The 22,074-nt window shown below is 40.2% G+C and overlaps 1 long non-coding RNA gene across 1 annotated transcript; it reads right to left on the reverse strand.

The window, feature by feature from the left end:
* Positions 1-6,734: 6,734 nt before the first annotated feature.
* Positions 6,735-19,331, reverse strand: LOC125914748 (uncharacterized). Its single transcript, XR_007455413.1, has 3 exons — positions 18,351-19,331; positions 17,462-17,513; positions 6,735-11,619 (listed from the first exon to the last, which is right to left on the reverse strand). It is a non-coding gene; the product is annotated as an uncharacterized LOC125914748 (long non-coding RNA).
* Positions 19,332-22,074: the final 2,743 nt, after the last annotated feature.

Consider the following 22,074-nt stretch of genomic DNA (forward strand, 5'->3'; position numbering starts at 1 on the left):
CTTCCACTCTCCACAATAACAGTATCTCCCACAGAAAGCTTTTACAGGCATCTGGTGCCCCGGTTTTTGCAGCTGCAGCCAAGGAACACCCCTCAAAATTCTGGTTCTGGAGGCCAGGGGGCTTGTGTTCTTGGGTCCCACGGGACTGTAACAATCAGAGAGACACTTGTTGGCAGAATACTGTCCTGAGGTCACCACACAGACAGCAGCCTGAAACATACGTCCATCTCTGAGAAAGTGGCAGACCAGCGTGGCACACACCTAGAGGCCATGGAGGTGCTCTCAGGGAGCACAGGCCAGGGGACACCACCCTTTTGCTCCCCCTCTACCTCTCTCCCTCACTGGGGTCTCCCGGGAATGAGCTTACACCTTTCTGGCACCCCAAGTTTTGCACTTGCTGCCAGGGACCACCTCTACATCACCTGGCTTTGTGCTAAGTAGTGGGGCTTTGTGCTCATGGGTGCCCTAGACCTGTAACCAGTGCAGAAAGAGTTCTCAAACAGCCACCACTCCCAGGCTAGAGCAAGAGACAACAGAGCCAGGAGTTCAGTTCTTTGGAGAAAGAGGGCTGTAAGCTGTCACCGATGCTGCAGCCCGAGGAGCAGGCTTCTGATTAAACACACATCTAAGGCTTGACTGGAAAGCCTTCCAGAGCCCCTGGAAGGTGGTTTTACCTTCATCCCTCTGCCATGCTCCAGGCTGCCAGCATCCCTCAGAGGGGAGCTCTTACACATGCCTGGTGCCCTAGTTCTCACATCGGGTGTCCTAGTCTTTGTGGCTGCCACCCCAGAACACCTCCTTGAATGACTCTGGTGGCCAGGAGGCTTGCGTTCCTGGGTCCCATGGGACTACAAAAGGCAGCTAGTTCTTGGTAGGCTGCCACCCCCATGGCACCGCAGACTGGAACACATCCCTAGTCTCCCTGTAAAAGAGGCCTATTTGCTTGTCCTGGAACTTCAGCCTCATGGGCAAGCTTCAGAGTTAGCACACATCTAGAAGCTACAGAGATGCTCTCAGGGAACACAGGCCTGGGGACCTCCAGATCACCTGTTCTGTGGCCAAAAGGGCTTATGCTCGTGGTCCCTCAGGACTGTATATATTTGCATACTTTAAAATCTGCTACCTGAGTGTATAGCTTCCAATCAGCCTGAATCTACATGCTGACTGAGACTCCACCCACTGGGACACTAACAGGCCTTGCACACTCAACAACTGGGAGCTATTAAAATGGGCTGCTTGGACGATCACAAGTTTGAGAGACAACCAAGAGCTACAGTAAGTTTAAGCAGTAAGGTTCATCTACACAAGACGATTCCTTCAAAACTGGAAAAGATGGCTGTTTCAGCTAATCCATAGAAACACAAAGAGAGAAACAAGCAAAATGAGGAAACAGAGGAATATATTCCAAACAAAAGAACAACATAAAACCTCAGAAAATAACCTCAGTGAAATGGAGATAAGTAGTTTACCTCATGAAGAATTCAAAGTAATGGTCACAAAGATGCTCTCCAAACTTGAGAGAAGAATGGATGAATACAGTGAGAAGTTCAATAAAGAGACAGAAAATATAAGTACCAAACAGAAGTCACTGGATGAAGAATACAATAACTGAACTTAAAAATACATTAGAGGTGGGGTATTTGGGTGGCTCAGTTGGTTAAGCGTCTGACTCTTGATTTCAGCTCAGGTCATGATCTCACAATTCATGAGATCAAGCCCGCATCAGGCTCCACACTAATAGCACCAAGCTTGCTTGGGATTCTCTCTCTCCTTCTCTGTATGCCTCTCCCCTACTCATGCTCATTCTCTCTCTCTCTCCCTCTCTCTCTCTCCCTCTCTCTCTCAAAATAAATAAATAAACACAAAAAATACATTAGAGGGGTTCAACAATAGACTAAATGAAGCAAAGAAAGAATCGATGAACTCAAGTACAGGGCAGTGGAACTCACCCAATCAGAGCAGCAAAAAGAAAAAAGAATGAAAAAAAAAAAAAGGTAAAGATAGCTTAAGGGGTTATAGGACAACATCAAATGGACTAACACCCACATGATAGGACTCCCAGAAGGAGAAGAGAGAGAGAAAGGGGCAGAAAATTATTTGAAGAAATAGTGACTGAAAGCTTTCCTAACTGGGGAAAGAAGCACATCCAGATCCAAGAGAGCCTAGAGAGTTCCAAATAAGATGAACCCAAAGAGACCCACTGAGATGCATTATACTTAAAATGTCAAAAGTTAAAGAGAATCTTCAAAGCAGCAAGTAAAACAACTTGTTCGGTACAAGGGAATGCCCACAAGACTCAGCAGATTTTGTAGCAGAAACTCTGTAGGTCAAAAGGGAGTAACACAAAACATTCAAAACGCTTCCAATCAAGAACTTCCAATCAAGATTACTCTACCCAGCAGAGTTATCATTCAGAATTGAGGGAAAGAGAGAGTTTTCCAGACAGCAAAAGCTAAAGGAGTTCATTACCACTAAACCAGACTTACATGAAATGTTAAAGGGATGTTTTTAAGCTGAAAAGAAAGGGTGCTAATTAGTAACAAAACACATGAAAGCATAAATCTCATTGGTAAAGGTAAATATATAGTAATGGTAATTAATTACTTATACCTGGTATGAAGGTTAAAAGACAAAAGTAGTAAAAATAACTATAACGACAGGGGCGGCTGGGTGGCTCAGTCTGTTAAGCATCTACTTCCAACTTTGGTTCAAGTCATGATCTCACAGTTCTTGAGTTCAATCCCTGGGTCGGGATTTCTGCTATCAGCACAGAACCTGCTTCAGATCCTCTGTCCCCCTACCCCCTCCACTTGCACTCTACCTCTCAAAAATAAGTCAACATTAAAAAAATAACTATAATGACATAATTAGCTAAGGAATACACAAGATAAAAAGAAGTAAAATGTGACCTCAAAATGTGGTAGGGAGTAAAAATGTACAGCTTTAGAATGAGTGCATACTTAAATTACTTTCAACTTAAAATAAACTTATAAATATAGATTGTTATATGTAAGCCTCATAATAACCACAAAGCAAAAACCTGTAGTAGATACAAAAAAAGATAAAGAGAAAGAAATCTAAACACTCCACTACAGAAAAGTCATCAAACCACAAAGTAAGAGAGAAAGAGAAGAGGAAACAGAGGAACAACAAAACAGCCAAGAAACAATTAACAAAATAGCAGTAAATACACACCTATAGATAATTACATTAAATATTACATTAAATGTAAATGGACTAAATTCTCCAATCAAAAGACATAGAGTGGCTAAATTTAAAAAAAAATTCACTTGACAGAAGTATGGGCCCAAGTGCAACACAAGTCATGTACAAGAATGTTTGTAGCAGTAATTGCTAATAGTCTGAAACCAAAAGCACAAAATGCCCAAATAAATAATGGACAAATAAATAATACGTATTCTTATGATTGAATATTTGCAGGAATAAAAACAAACCACAGCTATGTACTGCAACATAAATGAATGTCCGAGCATAATGTTGAACCAAAAAAGCTAAACACAAAGAAACATACTGAATTATTTCATTTATGGAAAGGTCATCAAGTACTAATTGACAGTAATTATCACTGAGGAGCAGGGCAGGGGGGTGTCTGAGAGGCAGCATGAGGACTTCTGGGGATCTGGTCACATTCTCTTTCTTGTGTTTGGCGTATTCATTTTGTAAAAATTCATTGCGCTGTGCATTTGTGGTTTGTGTGCTTTTTTGTATTTGTGTTATATTTCAATAAACAGATAAAAAATCATTTTAATGGTTAAAAAAATCCAGGACCCATCTATATGCTGCCTACAAGAGATTCACATTAGATATAAGGACACACAGAGATTGAATATGACAGGATGGAATAATGCAAATGAAAACCAAAAGAAAGCTGTGGTAGCTATACCTTGATCAGAAAAAAATAGACTTTAAAGCACACTGTAATAAGAGACAAAGACGAGCATTACATAATGATAAAGGGGTCAAGCCAATAAAAAGGTATAACGTTTGTAAATACTTATGCACCCAACATAGAGGCTCCTAAACATATACCACAAACATTAACAGACTTAAAGGGAGAAATAGACAGCAATACAATAATAGTAGAAATATCTAATACCAAATTTTAATCAATGAATATATCATCCAGTTAGAAAATCAATAAGGAAACATCAGTCTTATATGGAACATTAGACCAGATATATACAAAGCATTCCATCTGAAGGCAGCAAAAAACACATTCTTCTCAAGTGCTCAGGAAACATTCTCCAGGATAGACCACATGTTAGGCCACAAAACAAGTCTGAATAAATGTGAGAAGACTGAAATCATATCAAACATCTTTTCTGACCACACTGGTACAAAACTAGTAATCAATCATGAGAGGAAACTAGAAAATTCACAAATGCTACTGAAAAACCAGTCAATGAAGAAATCAACAACTTGAGATAAATGAAAATGGAAATACAACATACCAAAATTTATGGGATGCAGCAAAGCAGTTCCAAGAGGAAAGTTCATAGCAATACATGCCTACCTCAAAAAAAAAAAAAAAAAAAAAAAAAAAAACAAGGAAAATCTCAACAACCTAACTTTATACCTCAAGGAACTAGAAAAAGAACAAAGCCTGAAGTTAGTAGAATGAAGGAAATTATAAAGATCAGTGCAGATGTAAATGAAATATATTAAAAGGACAATAGAAAAGAGCAATGAAACAGAACCGGATATTTGAAAAAGTAAACAAAATTGGCAAACCTTTAGCTAGACTCCCCAAGAAAAAGAGAGAGGGCTCAAGTAAATGAAATCAGAAATAACAAGAGATGTTAAAACTGATACCACAGAAATACAAAGGATCAAAGAGATGACTATGAAAAATTATATGCAAACAAATGGGACAACCTAGAAGAAATGAATAAGTTCCTAGAAATATACAATTTTCCAAGACTTAACCAAGAAGAAATGAAAAATCCAAATAGTCCAGTTACTAGTAAAGAGATTGAATTAGTAATCAAAAATGTCCCAACAAACAAAATTCCAGAACCAGATGGTTTCATTGGTGAATTATACCAAACATTGAAGAAACTCTTTCAAAAAACAGCAGAGGAGAGCAAACTTGCAAATTCTTTTCACAAGGCCACCATTACCTTGATACCAAAACCAGACAAGGACACCAGAAGAAAGTTACAGGCCAATATCACTGATGAAGATAGATGTAAAAATCCTCAGCAAAATATTAGCAAACTGAATTCAACAATACACTAAAAGGATCATACACCATGATCAAGTGGGATTTACTCCAAGGATGCAAGGGGAGTTCAACATCTTCGAATCAATCAATGTGATACATCACATTAACAAAATGAAGGATAAAAATTATATGATTATATTAATGCAGAAAATGCACTCAACAAAATTTAACATCCATTTATGATTAAAAACCTAACAAAGTAGATAAGAAGGGAATGTGACTCAACATTTTTTTAAAAACCATACATGACAAGCCCACAACTAGCATCATACTCAACAATGAAAAGCTAAAAGCTTTTCCTCTAAGATCAGGAACAGGATGGATGCCCACCCTCACCACTTTTATTCAATGTAGTATCAGAAGTCCTACCCACAACGATAAGGCAAGAAAAATAAAAGGTATGCAAATTGGAAAGAACAAATGTAAAGCTGTCACTATTTGCAGATGACATTATATTATATATAGAAAACCCTAAAAGACTCCACACACAGAAAGAAACTGTTAGAACTAATAAATGAATTCAGTAAAGTTGTAGGATACAAAATCAATATGCAGAAATCTATTGTGTTTGTATACACTAACACACTAGCAAAAAGGAAAATTAATAAAACAACTCCATGTTTAACCAAGGAAGTGAAAAATCTATGAATTGAAAACTATAAGACATTGATGAAAGAAACTGAAGAACAAATAAATGGAAAGGTATTCCATGCTCACTGACCGGAAGAATTAATATTGTTAAAATGTCCATATTATCTAAAGCAATCTACAGATTCACTGAAATCTCTATCAAAATGCCAATGGCATTTTTCACAGAAATAGAACAACGAACGCTAAAATTTATGGAACCATAAAAGACCCCAAATAGCCAAAGCAATCTTGAGAAAGAACAAAGCTGGAGGTATCATGCTCCCTGATTTCAAACTAGATTACAAAGCTATAGTAAACAAAACTTAATGGTATTGGCATTAGAATAGACACATAGACCAATAGAATAGAATAGAGAGCCCAGAAATAAATCCACACATATATAGTCAATTATTTATGACAAAAGAGAAAGAATATATACTGGGAAAAGATACTCTTCAATAAATAAGCCATGAAAACTGTACAGCCATATGCAAAAGGATGAAACTAGACTGCTATCTTATACCATACACAAAAATTAACTCCAAATGATAAGCTCTCTGACATCAGTCTTGGTTATGAGTTTTTGGATCTGACTCCAAAAGAAAAGGCAACAAAAACAAAAATAAACAAGCGGGACTACATCAAACTAAAAAGCTTCTGCACGGCAAAAAAAATCATCAACAAAACCAAAAGGCAACTTACTGAATGGAAGAATATATTTGTAAATCATATATCTGACAAGGGATTAATAACTGAGATAGATAACATACACAGCTTGATCAATGGCAAAAAAAAATCTGATTATATTTAAAAAAATTTTTTAATTTTTTTTAATATTTATTTATTTCTGAGCCAGAGAGAGACAGAGCATGAGTCGGGGAGGGGCAGAGAGAGAGGAGACACAGAATCTGAAGCAGGCTCCAGGCTCTGAGCTGTCAGCACAGAGCCCGACGCAGGGCCCAAACTCACAAACCTTGAGATCACGACCTGAGCCGAAGTCGGTCACTCAACCGACTGAGCCACTCAGGTGCCCCATATTAAAAAAAAATTTTTAATAAAAAAAAAAATCTTACTTAAAACTGGGCAGAGGATCTACATTAGACATTTTTCCAAAGAAGACACAGAGATGGCCAAGAGGTACATGAAAAGATGCTCAACATCACTCATCATCAGGAAAATGCAAATCAAAACCATAATTAAATATCAGTTCACACCTGTTAGAATAACTATTATCAAAAAGAAAATAAACAAGTGTCGGTGAGGATGTGAGGAAAAGGGAAACCTCATGCACTTTTGGAAGGAATGTAAATTGGTGCAGCCACTACGGAAACGGTATGGAGGGTCCTTAAAAAATTAAAAATATAACTACCATATGACCCAGTAATTCCACTTCTGGGTATTTATCCAAAGAAAATGAAAACACTAGTTCAAAAAGATATATGCATTCCCATGTTCATTGCAGCGTTATTTTCAATAGCCAAGATATGGAAACAATCTCAGTGCCCATTGATGAATAAATGGATAAAGAAAATATGGTATACCCTATCAAAATACTAACAGCATTTTACACAGAACTAGAGAAAATAATCCTAAAATTTGTGTGGAACCACAAAGAACCTGAATAGCCAAAGCAATCTTGAAAAAGAAGAATAAAACCAGAAGTATCACAATCCCAGATATCAAGATATACTACAAAGCTGTAGTAATTAGAACAGTATGGTACTGGCACAAAGATAAACACATAGATCAACAGAACTGAATAGAAAGCCCAGAAATACACCCACATTTATATGGTCAATTAACCTTCAACAAAGAAGAATATGCAATGGGAAAAAGTCTCTTCAACAAATAGTATTGGGAAAACTAGATGGCTACATGCAAAAGAATGAAACTGGACCACTTTTTTTGCACCATACACAAAAATAAACTCAAAATGAATTAAAGACCTAAATGTGAGACCTGAAACCTTAAAAAGAGAGGAGGGAGGGAGGGAGACAGAGAGAGAGAGAGAGAGAGAAGAGAGCACAGGCAGTAATTTCTCTGACATTGGCCATAGCAACATTTTTCTAGATAGATCTCCTGAGGCAAGGGAAAGAAAAGCAAAAATAAACTATTGGGACTACATAAAAACAAAAAGCTTCTGCACAGCAAAGGAAACAACCAACAAAACTAAAAGCCTAGTGAACAGAAGACACTTGCAAATGACATATCCAATAAAGGGTTAGTATCCAAAATATAACTTATATAAAACTCAACACCCAAAAAATAATCCAATCTAAAAATAAGAAGATATGGGGGTACCTGGATGGCTCAGTTGGTTAAGCGTCCAACTCTTGATTTCGGTTCAGGTCATGATCTCACAGTTTCATGAGTTCAAGCCCTGCATGGGCTCTGTTCTGACAGCATGGAGCCTGCTTGAGATTCTGCCTCTTTCTCTGCCCCTCCCCCACTCACATTCTCTCTCAAAATAAAAAAAAAAAAAAAATTCAGCCATGAACAGACATTTCTCCAAAGAAGACATACAGATGGACAACAGACACATAAAAAGACGATCAACGTCACTCATCATCAGGGAAATGCAAATCAAAACCACAGTGAGATATTACCCCACACCTGTCAGAATGGCTAAAATCAAGAAGACAAGAAACAACAAGTGTTGGCGAGGATGTGGAAAAATTGGAACCCTCATGCACTGTTGGTAGGAATGCAAACTGGTCCAGCCACTGTGGAATATAGAGGTTCCTCAAAATATTAAAAATGAATCACCATACAACCTAGTAATTCCACTACTGGGTATTTACCCAAAGAAAACAAAACACTAATTAGAAAAGGCATTTGCACCCCTATGTTGATTGCAGCATTATTTACAACAGCCAAATTACAGAAGCAGCCCAAATGTCCATTGATAGAAGAAGATATGGTGCGTGTGTGTGTGTGTGTGTGTGTGCGCATGTGTGTAATGGAATATTACTCAGCCATAAAAAAGAATTAATCTTGCCATTTGCAACAACTTGGATGGATGTAGACAGTATAAACCTAAGTAAGTCAGAGAAAGACAAATACCATACGATTTCACATATGTGGAATTTAAGAAACCAAACAGAAAAGAGACAAACCAAAAAACAGACCATAGAGAGAACAATAGTATATATCTCTCTTTAATATAGAGAACAAACTGATGGTTACCAGAGGGGAAGAGGGTGGGTGAAATGGGTGAAGGGGATTAAGAGAACACTTACTGTGATGAGCACTGATATATGGAATTGTTGGATCACTAGATTGTACATCTGAAACTAATATACTACTGTATGTTAAGAGAAAGAGATGTTAACTGTATGTTAAGAGAGAGATGAGATTAAAAAAAGAAAAGAATACATGGTATATACACACAATGTAATATCATTCAGCCATTTGAAACAACATGGATGGATCTTGAAGGCATTATGTTAAGTGAAATAAGTCAGGGAAAGACAAATACTGTATGATCTCACTTATATGTGGAATTAAAAACAACAATAAAAACCAAGCTCTTTGATACAGAGAACAGACTGGTGGCTGCAGGGGTGAAGAACGGGAAAAATGGGTAAAGGGGGTTCAAAGGCAAAAAGTTCTAGTTATAAAAGAATTATAATTTGTTATTAAAAAATCCCAGTTATAAAATAATTGTCATGGTGATATATACCAAGAGGACTATAGTTAATAATACCATATTTGTATATTTGAAAGTTGCTAAGAGAGTAGATCTTAAAAATTCTTATCACAAGAAGAAAAAATTGTGACTATGTGGGGTGAGAGATGTTAACTAGATTTATTTTTGTGACCATTTCACAATATATGCAAATATTGAATCATAATGTTGTGCACCTGAAACTAATGTTACATGTCCATTATGCCCTCAATTTTAAAAATAAATAAATAGAAAGTAAATGAGAATACAGATACCCTGGCTCCCTGGATTTTTCCATTAATTAATAAAATCTCCTATGAGAACCAAAAAAAAAAAAAAATCTGTATGTTGATACACTATCATCTAACCCTTGACCCCACTCCTGCTTTGTCAATTGCCTTGATAATGCCCCTTACAATAAAAGCACCACTTCAGGGGCACCTGGGTGGTTCAGTTGGTCAAGCGCCCAATTTCAGCTCAGGTCATGATCTTGCGGCTCATGAGTTCGAGCCCCACATGGGTCTCTGTGCCGACAGCTCGGAGCCTGGAGCCTGCTTCGGATTCTGTGTCTCCCTCTCTCTCTGCCCCTCCCCACCTCAAAAATAAATAAACGCTAAAAAATTTTTTTAAAAGCGCAAGTTCAGAATCCAGTCAGTTGTCTTCACTCTCCCTCACTGTGAAACGGTTCTCATTCCTTCCTTGATTTTCATGACCTTGACACCTCTGCAGGCTACAAGCCAGTTATTTTGTAATTTGTTTTGTCTGAAAAAACCTCACAGCTAGTTTCAGGCAACGGCCCTTTGGCAGGAGTGATCACAGAAGCAATGCTGTGCTCATGGAACATTCCAGCAGGCAGCACCCCACTTGTCTGTCCACCACAGATGATGTCCATTCCCTCTGACCACTTCACCCCAGTGGCATCTTCAGGGTTTCCCCACTGTGAAGCTTTCTCTCGTCCTTTGTAATTATTAAGTATTTTGTAAGGAGGTACTTTGAGACTATGGAACACTGCATTCCCCAACAAATTTCCAAGTAATCTGTTTGTTTATATTAGTACGGACGCCTATTTTATTCAATTCATTGTAAGTCTTTACTGTCATTATTTTGGTGTCAGAATGCCTCAGATTTGGCCTGTGGGAGTCTCTTCAAACTGGCTTCTGTGTCTTTTTTACATTTCCTCATTATTCTTGAAGCATATTCTTGCTTTCTGGTTCAACTAGATGTTTCATTTCATCTCCTATTTTTCCTGCCTCAGACCTGAAGCCAACCTCTCCCCACCCCCAGCCCCCAAGGCATTCTGATTTCTTCTGTGGAGAATGGTGTTTAAAAGCTAAGATCTGGGCTGTAGGTGTGCTTACTGCCCTGGGGTGCCACTATCAGGCCTCCCAGGACAGAACTGGGGGTTACTGCATGTGTGTGCAGTAATAACACACAAGGGTACACATGAGCAAAGAGAGCTTCCGGGCCCCCTCTACACACAGGCTTGACAGCCCATGCCAAGCCACTGTCACCATCCCCGTTCCCACACATTGCCACCCTCTGCTGATGTGGGCTTCACGCCCCTCCATGCCCTCTTACCCAGCTTGGGCTTTCCAGGTACTGACCTCCCATCACCCTGCCTGCAATGACAATGACCGTTCTCACGTCCTGCCCGCCCCCTTCATGCGTTCCTTTCTTGCCCTGCTCCAAGCATGCAGCCCCTGCTTCCCCCACCCATGTAGAGCTGGGCTGAGTCCTGCCACAGTTTAGGACTAAGAGGGAAGGAAAGGGGAAGAGGAAGGCTGTTTGAAGTTCTAGATACATGCATACATATATACTGCCATATTGCTGTTACCAAATTTATTTACTTACCAAAACTACAGAAAGAATCTCTCAGCTTGTCAGACTCTGACCCCACATCCTGAAGTCGATTCTCCACCACTGAGCTTCCCAGTGGGTCTCCCACACAGCCATTCTTCCAAAGCCACTGCACGCCACTCCTCGCTTGAGGCAGACCCCTCATTACCTCCTCCTGTTTCCCTCCTCCTCTGGGAAGCCTTGTCTGCCATTCCCATTCCAGTCTTCCCTCTCCTTGCTCCTGCAATAGAGACAGACCACAGCGTTAGGGCTCAGAGTGGGGAGCTCCAGGAGGGCACAAACCCCATTTCATTCACTTTTCATCCCCACCAGCCATTAGGGACATGCACGTAATAGGACCCAGTGGGCATAGACAGAGAATAAATAAGCGATGGCTGCAACATTTCAGGAAAGAGGCAGGAGACATCATGAGTCACCATCCCATCTCTGCAGGCAGCTTAGCAAGCGGGACTGCAGCCAGCAGCCAGTTACATTCAAAGTTGCTAGATGTGGTGCTGAGAGGTTCCTTTATTCAAGAATTATTAAGTATGTGTCTAGACAGAAACTGTCTGTTTGCTGTCTTCTGGCCCCTTACCTGTCCCAGTGCAATCTCCACCTGGGGGCCAGTGGGGACAGGGACGGGCCATGGGGGTGTCTCCATCTCTCTGACCTCAAGTTACTGTGTGGGGTTTACACCTGCAGTTTTTTCTGCTCAATAAATGTAAGCAGTGAGGGAAAGAGATACGTTTCAAGAAGGCTTTCATGAGGCTGGTGGTGGCGGGATGTGTTGCTCCTTCAACTTAAGTTTCATAGGTAGTAAAAACAGTGAAGTAATTGTTTATCCTAGAACTTCACTGTCGGGGGTTATCAGCAACCAACCAGATGACCTACTTTTTTGATTCTTGAACTTCAAGCTTTGAAACTTCTGCATCATCTAGGAGCACCTTACTTCAACACTGACAGCAACAACTCCATGTACAATGGTTTAATGGGGCAAAGGGACTCACTTTTTTTCAATTGGTAATGCTGTTAGATGGCACACCACTTATATTTTGAGAACTAGATAAATATACATTCTAGAAAATATATAAAATGAAAAAATACAAAGAAGCTAGGCTCACCACCCAGGTGTGGCTAGGGCTTTATTGCACATCATTCACTGATGACCCTTTTACTTCATAGTTGAGCCATACTGGACCTGTACATTCAGTGTTAATTAAAGCAATTAACTACAATATTTGTATACCCATGTTCATGGCAGCATGATGCACAAAAGCGAAATCATGGAAGTAGCCTAACTAATTTAATATCACTGAGCCTAGCCTTTAATATCACCTAGCCTAATTTAATATCACTGAGCTGTACAATTAAAAATTGTTAAGATGGCAGTTTTTATGTGTACTCTACCACAATAAAAATAATTGGGAGGAGAGAGGAGCTAAGACAGCAGAGTAGTAAGAGGATGCTAGGCTTGCCTCTTCCCTGAACACAGCTGGATAAATACCAAATCATTCTGAACAACCAAAAATTGATCTGGGGACTGACAGAACACATTGCACAACTAGAGGGAGAGAAGAAGCCACACCATAGAAAGCAGGAGGTACAGAGATGTGATTTGGGGGAGAAAAGGATCACAGGTGCTGCAGAAGGCCTTGGCCATGGAGAGGTGGGGGAGGGAAGGGAAGGGGCAGAGGCAGGGGGAGGGGGAGGAGGAGGAAGAGGGAGAGGGAGAGGGAAAACACTTCTCCAAAGCCATTGACCAGGAAACTGAAAGGGACTGTTTTTTTGTGAATTTTTACAACCAACGGGGCTCAAAGACTGGACTTTTAGAGGTCCATGTGATGCTCGGCGTGGAGCCCTGAGGGCATTACAGTGCTCCTGTGGAGAAAGAGGGCAGAAGCTCGGGAGCACAAGGTATGATCTAAGGATCCCTTGGGATGCACAAGAGAGACGGTTCCCCCTTCTTGGAGCACATCTGGGCAAGGTGGCATTGCCTCTCCAGGGACAAAAGAGCTGGCAGTCACCATTACCATCCCCTGCTCCTCAGCATAGGTGCAGAGACACCTGCTGAGAGTAGCTAACCTGAACACTGGCTCTTTGTTGCACATTACTCCAAAACCAGTGCTTCTGCACTTTGGTGCAACTGCCCTTCTGAGACAAACCTGCATCAGTCCTAACACAGTAAAACCCTCCCCCAGTGGACCATTGTGGATCTCTGCCATACCAGGTCCCTAAAGCTTGGAGTTTTAAAACTCAGCCAGCCTTCCTGGGATAGAACACAGGTGTGCTGAGCTTCCAGGTGGGCAGACAGCCCAGACACAGTCAGGGTGAAGGCAGGGATCTGAGGGATGCCCAGGACACAGGAGAAGAGATAGTCTGCTCTTCTGGGAGGGCTTCCCAGACAGCAGCAGGTGCAAACTTCCCTCTCCAGGATGAGGGAGAGGGATTGCACCATTTCTCTCCCCTGCCCCTCAGTGTAAACTAATTTCAGTAAGCAGCACAATGCCAACAGTGGCAGCCTAAATTGCTTACACCAAGTCCTGCCCCATGTTCTGCAGGTGCTGCTTTTTGGCTCACACTTGTCTAAGAACCAGAGCAGCAGGCCCTTCCCCAGAAGACCAGCACAGAACCACCGAACACACAAAGTCTACTGACCACAGAGTGCTGCAAAGTTTCAACTCTAGTGGAAATAGCATCAGGTCTCTTTTAACAAGCAGACCAAAGCACACCAAGTTAAAACTTGCCACACTCCAGAAAAGGTCCAAAAACTCCCCACTGCAGGCAAAGAGAAACTCTACATGGACTCACCTGAGGGAAGGAACAGCCAAAACATAGCAGCAGAGTGCATGCAGCACACATCAGAGACACACCCTGAAGCACAAGGCCATGGACAGTATATGACCTCTTATTTATAAAGCCACTACTCTCAGGAGCAGGAATTATAACAGGCTTTCCTAACACAAAGAAGAAGGCCAAGATGGAGGAACTCATCCCAAAAGAAAGAGCAAGAAAAGGTCACAACCAGGGATCTACTCGAAACAAATATAAGTAATATGCTTGATCCAGAATTAAAAAAAATAAGCATGAGGATACTAGCTGGTCTCAGGAAAAGCATAGAAGACACCAGGAAGTCCCTTACCACAGAGACAAAAGACCTAAAAACTAGTCAGGCCAAAATCAAAAAATGCTATAACCAAGATGCAAAACCAACTGTATATACTCACAAGAAGGAAGGAAGAAGCAAAGGAATGAATAAGTGCTATAGACAGTAAAATTATGGGAAATAATAAAACTGAAAACAAGAGGGAAAGAAAAATATTGGATCACAAATGTAGACTTAGGGAATTCAGTGGCTCCATAAAGTGTAATAACATTCATATCATAGGAGTCCCAGAAGAGAAAGGAAAAGAGGCAGGTTTATTTGATGAAATAATAGTTGAAATATTCCCTAATCTAGGGAAGAAAATAGATGTCCAAATCCAGAAGGTACAGAGAACTCCCATCAAAATCAGGCTAACACCAAGATATATCATAGTTAAATTTTCAAAATATAGAGAGAAAGAAAAACCATCAGCAAGACAAAAGAAGTCCCTATCATACAAGGGAAGACAAGTAAGATTAGCAGCAGATCTCTCCAAAGATATTTGACAGGCCAGAAGGGAGTGGCATGATATATTCAGCATGCTGAATGGGAAGAATATGCAGCCAAGAATACTCTATCAAGCAAGACTGTCATTCAGAATAGAAGGAGAGATAAAGAGTTTCCCAAACAAAAACTAAAGGAGTCTGTGACCACTAAACCAGCCCTGCAGGAAATGTTAAAGGGGACTCTTTGAATGGGAAAGAAAGACCAAAAGCAACAGAGACTAGAAAGAAACAGAGAAAATCTCCAGAAACAATGATAAAGCAAGTAATACAATGGCACTACATTCATATCTATCAATAATCACTCTGAATGTAAATGGACAAAATGCTCCAATCAAAAGACATAGGGTATCATAATGGATTTAAAAAAAAAAAATCCCTGTATATGCTACCTACAAGAGACTCATTTTAGACCTAAAGACACCTGCAGATTGAAAGTGAGGGGATGGAAAAACATTTATCATGTTAATGGATGTCAAAAGAAAGCTGGAATAGCAATACTTATATCAGACAAACCAGATTTTAAACCAAAGGCTGTAACAAGACATGAAGAAGGGCACCGTATCATAATAAAGGGATCTGTCCAACAAGAAGACGTATGCCCCCAACTTGAGAGCACCCAAATATGTAAAAACAATTAATAATAAACATAAAGAAACTCATTAATAATACAATAATAGTAGGGGACTTTAACACCCCACTTACATCAATGGACAGACCATCTAAGCAGAAAAGAAAACAATGTATTTGAATGACACACAGGACCAGATGGGCCTCACAGGTATATTCAGAACATTCCATCCTAAAACAGCAGAGTACACATTCCTTTCAAGTGCACATGGAACATTCTCCAGAATAGATCACACACTGGGTCACAAATCAGCCCTCAAAAAAGTACAAAAAGACTGAGATCATACCATGCATACTGAAAGAACAAATATTGTTAAAATGTCTATCCCACCCAAAGCAATCCACACATTTAATGTAATCTCTATAAAAATACCACCAGCATTTTTCACAGAGCTACAACAAACAATCCTAAAATTTGTATGGAACCATACAAAAGCTTAAATAGCCAAAGCAATCTTAAAAAAGAAAGGCAAAGCTGGAGGCATCAGAATTCTTGACTTCAAGTTATCAAGACAGTATGGTATTGGCACAAAAACAGATACATAGATCAATGGAACAGAATAGAAAGCCCAGAAATGGACCCACAACCATACAGTCAACTAATCTTTTACAAAGCAGGAAAGAATATCCAATTGGAAAAAAAAAAAAAAGTCTCTTCAACAAATGGTGTTGGGAAAACTGGACAGCAACATGCAGAAGAATGAAACTGGACCACTTTCTTACACCATACACAAGAGTAAATTCAAAATGGATGAAAGACCTAAATGTGAGACAGGAAACTATCAAAATCCTAGAGGAGAACATAGGCAATAATCTCTTTGACATTGGCCATAGCAACCTCTTACTAGGTATGTCTCCTGAGGCAAGGGAAACAAAAGCAAAAATGAACTATTGGGACTTCATAGAGATAAAAAGCTTCTGCACAGGAGCTTTTTATCTCCATGAAGTAAACATTAACAAAACTAAAAGGCAGCCTACAGACTGGGAGAAGATATTTGCAAACGACCTATCTGATAAAGGGTTAGTATCCAAAATCTATAAAGAGCTTATCAAACTCAATGCCCAAAAAACAACCCAGTTAAAAAATGGGCAAAGACATGAATAGACATTTTTCCAAAGAAGACATCCAGATGGCTAACAGACATATGCAAAGACGTTCAACATCGCTCACAATTAGGGAAATACAAATCAAAACCACCATGAGATACCACCTCACACCTGTCAGAATGGCTGACATTAACAACTCAGGCAACAACAGACGTTGGCAAGGATGCAGAGAAAGGGGAACCCTCTTGCACTGCTGGTGGGGATGCAAACTGGTGCAGCCGCCCTGGAGAACAGTATGGAGGTTCCTCAAAAGGTTAAAAATAGAACTACCCTACAACCCAGCAACTGCACTACTAGGTACTGACCTAAAGGATACAAAAATACAGATTCGAAGGGGTACATGCACCCCAATGTACACAATATACATATGTGTGTGTGTGTGTATACACACACACACACACATATACACACACAACGGAATATTACTCAGCCATCAAAAAGAATGAAATCTTGCCCTTTGCAATAATGTGGAGCTAGAGAGTATTATGCTAAGCGAAATAAGTCAGTCAGAGAAAGACAAATACCACATGATTTCACTTATATGTAGAATTTAAGAAACAGAACAGATGAACATGGGGGGAAGAAAAGAGAGAGAGGCAAATCATAAAACAGACTTTAACAATAGAAAACAAACTGGGGGCTGATGGAGGGAGGTTGGTGGGGGATGGGCTGGATGGGGGGGATTAAAAAAGGACACTTACTGGGATGAGCACTGGGTGCTGTATGTAAGTGATGAATCACTGAATTCTGCTCCTGAAATCAATAACTGCACCATATGTTAACTGGAATTTAAATTAAAACTTGAATAAGAAAAAAGCAAAGGAATACAAACTTCTGGCTGTAAGCACTCTAGAAATACACTTTGGATTCTTAACTGACGTGTCTGTCGAGGCTCTGTTTAGAATGCCTGTGCGCAACCATTCTTTTGAGCACACCTGTCCTGTTTCCCTATGGCCTGATGACACTTGAGGACCAAGAGTATGGGGAGCAATAAATCCTTTGGGGGGCGCCTGGGTGGCTCAGTTGGTTAAGCGTCCGACTTCGGCTCAGGTCATGATCTCGCGGTCTGTGAGTTTGAGCCCCGCATCAGGCTCTGTGCTGACAACTCAGAGCCTGGAGCCTGTTTCAGATTCTGTGTCTCCCTCTCTCTCTGACCCTCCCCCGTTCGTGCTCTCTCTTTGTCTCAAAAATAAATAAACGTTAAAAAAAAATTTAATAAATCCTTTAGGAGTCTGTTTTTGAATGGACCGTATAGGCCACATGACAGTTTTTTGAACATATCCCAATTACACTAATTTCTTGGCAATGTATCAGGCTGGTCCTTACTTTCAAGAAACAAAAATGACTAGCTGATGTAAGCATGGTGTGGAGTGTTTCCAGTGGGAAAGGGGGCAAGCAATAACTTGAATATGTTGCTTTCTAACTGGATACGAACTTCAGTACCCAGAGGAGCACAGAATGAATGCCACCCCTTCCAGCAAAGACAGAACCTTTGCATCACTTATATTCTAAAGGCTGTAAAAGCAGAGACTCTTGCTCTGCACCTCAGCACAAGCTTAGCGGGGTCCACAATTGCATATAAGCACCTACCTTGGAAGAGTGGTCACGGTATCGCAGGAAATGTGCCCCAGCTGCCCCGAGGTTCTCTCCTGCCACACAGGGCAATGCCCGTGTGGAGGTTCTCTTCGAAGGGGGCTGCGTGTATGAACTTCCTCTGAACCTGAAATGAGGCGAGGCCCCGACGTGAAAGCAGGCAGGCCTGGGCTGTGTACCGGCCCTTGTTTGTATCCTCAGACACGACTGAGTCCTGAGCTCTGCACACCTCTGCACACTTTTTCAAGTATGTCCTGAGCTGGGGACAATACAGGATCCATCCTTTTTGAACACGGGAACATTTGCTGATGTCGGGATTACAGGCAGGGATTCTGCAGTCACATTTGCAACAGCTTCAACAGGCTGTTGTGATTTGTTAGACTTCCAGATTGCCCCAGCTTTGGAAGGATCTCTTTCTCTCTTTCCTTATCTTTCTGTGACCTTCTCTCCTGTAGTTTCCTACCCTCCCTGGGGGGACAACATCCTTAGAGGGCATGAAAGCCAACACAGGTTGACTCACTTGCCTGGTTTCCTTCATCCGGAGAAATCATACCGATTTAAAGCAACAGGCCATGTTATTCCTACACCAGGAACAGTGTTCAGGTGTGACTTAACCCCTCCCTCAGGCTCCTTCCAGCAGGGGAATCAGTGAGCTCGTGCAGCAGCACCTTGGCAGCCTCAGCTTCTCCCCATTTCTCCTTTAGTTCATTTGTTACAAGGCTAAAACATTGTTTTTTAAAGACCTGTCATCATTATGACATAGCTTATGCCAGGAAACAAGGCAATAGTTCCAATTTAAATCTGGCTCTACCACCCACTGTCCCATACAACCTAAGAAAAGTCACTTAATCCTCTGGGCCACTTTGCTCGTTTGTACAAAGAAAAGCCTAATGTGCCTCTTGCACAGGATTGACAACACTCAGATGGGCACAGACTGCAGGTGCTATACAAATGCAGAATATATACTCTCAGGAACCATAGTCTATTGAAATACCAAAAAAAAAAAAAAAAAAAAAATCACACCCATTCCTCACCGGAATTCCAGAAAGTTGCCTTTAAAGTAGTCTCCCTAATCACCATCTAGTATAAGTAGTAAAAACGCTCTCCCTACCACCCAGAAAGACAAGCTTAGGAAGGTAGGTTTCTTGGCCAGTCAACAGGGAATAGGTATTCAATTCTCGCTCAGGTTATGACGCAGGCAGTGGTGAGGTGTGTCCACCTGGGCATGCTCCCTCTGCCACCATTATTCAAGTTGTCGGGAACGATGGGACGACCGCAGGGAGAGATACTTGGATGGCCATATGCGCCCGTCCACAACTGCTCTAGTCGTCACTGTCAGCAACTGCATCACACATTTGGCATGGCACCACAGCATACGACAAAGATGTTTTCAGTCTGTACACGTTAATTATACTTTACTACATGTTGGAAAGTACAGCCCTTGTTCCACTCTCCCTGTCGGGCATACAAATGGCAGTAATGGAAACAAGAAAAAAGAAGTTAGTCAAATTGAATTAATGGCTACTTCTTTGAAGCAACTTCTATCAACTTAAAAACATAAGCATTCCATGTGAAAAGTTTTGCTATTCAAACTATCAAGCTAATAACCAATGCTATTCTTTGTACAGCCATTAAAAACTTTTTAACAATTCCATTCATAAATTAAATGTACAAATTTAGTTCATCCTAGAGTAATATTTATCACAGACCAAAGCCTTTGATAGGAGTCTGGAAGATCTATAGAATTGATGAGATTGTGAGTGTGTGAGACATGCTGTGTTTGGGTTAGATCTCAGACACTGCTGTGATTTAAACACTAAGATGTAGTTGTATATTTAAGTTAAAACGATTTGGATTTTAAGCTAGCTGAATATTTAGATTCCAACTGAATTTGCAACGGATAAAAGAAAGCTATTTGATCTATTTACTTTCTTTTCATTTCAGGCTATTAGCACTTGGCAAAGAGTCAAATGTTAGAAGATAAATCTCCAGGAGCCTCCAGTGATGAGGGATGGGGTCACTAGAACTCTTTTTGTGCAACGTTACTGACTTTGATTTTAGAAACCTAGAATACGTAATATAGTAGTGAAGACCATGCTAATCTAAACTTATGAAGTCAGAGGAACTTAACTTACTCTTTTCAGATTTTGGACTTGCAGTAACTGCACATCTTGAAGTGAGGCAGATGTAGAAAACTTTGATGGGAGACATTCTTAAAGGCTCAAATGGAAAACTCACAAGCGATGTGTTCAACAGCTGAAGCACTTCATCTAGTTTTATTTGGTCTCAAGCTGCCTTTGTATTTTTGTTACCATCTTTCTACTACCAGACACATCATCTAAACTGACATATCTTTGAGGGGCAGACACATGTATATAGCATAGACTCAGGGAAACTGGGTCCAAAAACACTTCATTGTTGAGGAAGAAAGAGTTGCATTATTACACCCATAATGAAATATTTATAAAATACTGGATTGTTGCTGATAATCTTAGAGGATGCCCACAAATAGAGCTTTAATCGAAAACACTATTAGAATATAACATTACCAAATGAAGGGTAGCTGCTTAATTTTTTAAATAAATATTAAATTTTAAAAAGAAAACAAATCACTCTGACACTCTCTTCCTGCACATGGCTTATCATCACAGCCAGAGGGACCTGACTATTAAGGGTGCAGGTGTAAAGAAAGGAACCTCTCGAGACTTTTATGCTAATCTAAGTAGTCTGAGTTATGTGATGCAACCAAATGACTGGGATTGAGGTAGACTTTATGTTGGAAAGCAAAAACACTGTTACGGGGGGGGGGGGGGGCAGTTGGCTGGCTCAGTTTGGTAGAACACGTACCTCTTGAACTCAGGATTGTGAGTTCAAGGCCCATGTTGGGCATGGAGCCTACTTTAAAAAAAAAAAAGACTGTTTTGGTTACCCTCGAGAATACACCGTGTTCCAAACTCTTTGAATCTGCCTGTCTAGTCTTTTTTGTGTAGACATTGGCAACCCTGTGGGAAAGCAAGTTATAGACATTAATTTGTCTTTATGCAGGTTACTACAAGTAAGCAGCTTGCTGATTAAGTGCCTAGGAAATGGCAAAGACCCATTCTCTATTTCCAGTGGATGGAAAATAAAATGTATGATTATATTGAGACTGTTTCTTATGAAACACAGAAGGAAACACCATCCCCCGCCATTTTGTAAATGGAAAAACAGGCATATGGGGCAAGAACTTGGCATACGTTCTCAGAACGAATAAGGTTAAATAGTTCTTTTTCAGAACTTCTTAAGTATTGAGAAATTAGATAGGAGATATTGCTTAAATTATACTAAATCCCTCAGACATTATGGTGAGTATTTTGATCCTGGAAGCAAAATAGGTTTCATTTGGACAACAGTGTGCAGTCCTAAACATTTATTTAAGGATTCATTTCTAAAGTGGGACCCAAATAGATTAGAACTTATAGACATGGTAATGTCCTTAGACCATTTATTACCGAATAGATCTCATACTGAATTTACCAAGTTTTTCATTTTAGTTTTTAAAATACTGAATCAACATGTTTAACATTTCAGTAGTAATGAATCTATTTTTGGTACCTCAATCTTACCTTTAGTCACCACATCAGTTAACACAAAATATTATGTAGACTCCAAGCATCAGCAATGTCAATAGCTAGAATATGGCTAGAAAATTGTACAGTACCGGGTGTTGATATGTGTGTTC

Source organism: Panthera uncia, assembly GCF_023721935.1.
Source record: "Panthera uncia isolate 11264 chromosome D3 unlocalized genomic scaffold, Puncia_PCG_1.0 HiC_scaffold_8, whole genome shotgun sequence".
NCBI classification, from domain to species: domain Eukaryota; kingdom Metazoa; phylum Chordata; class Mammalia; order Carnivora; family Felidae; genus Panthera; species Panthera uncia.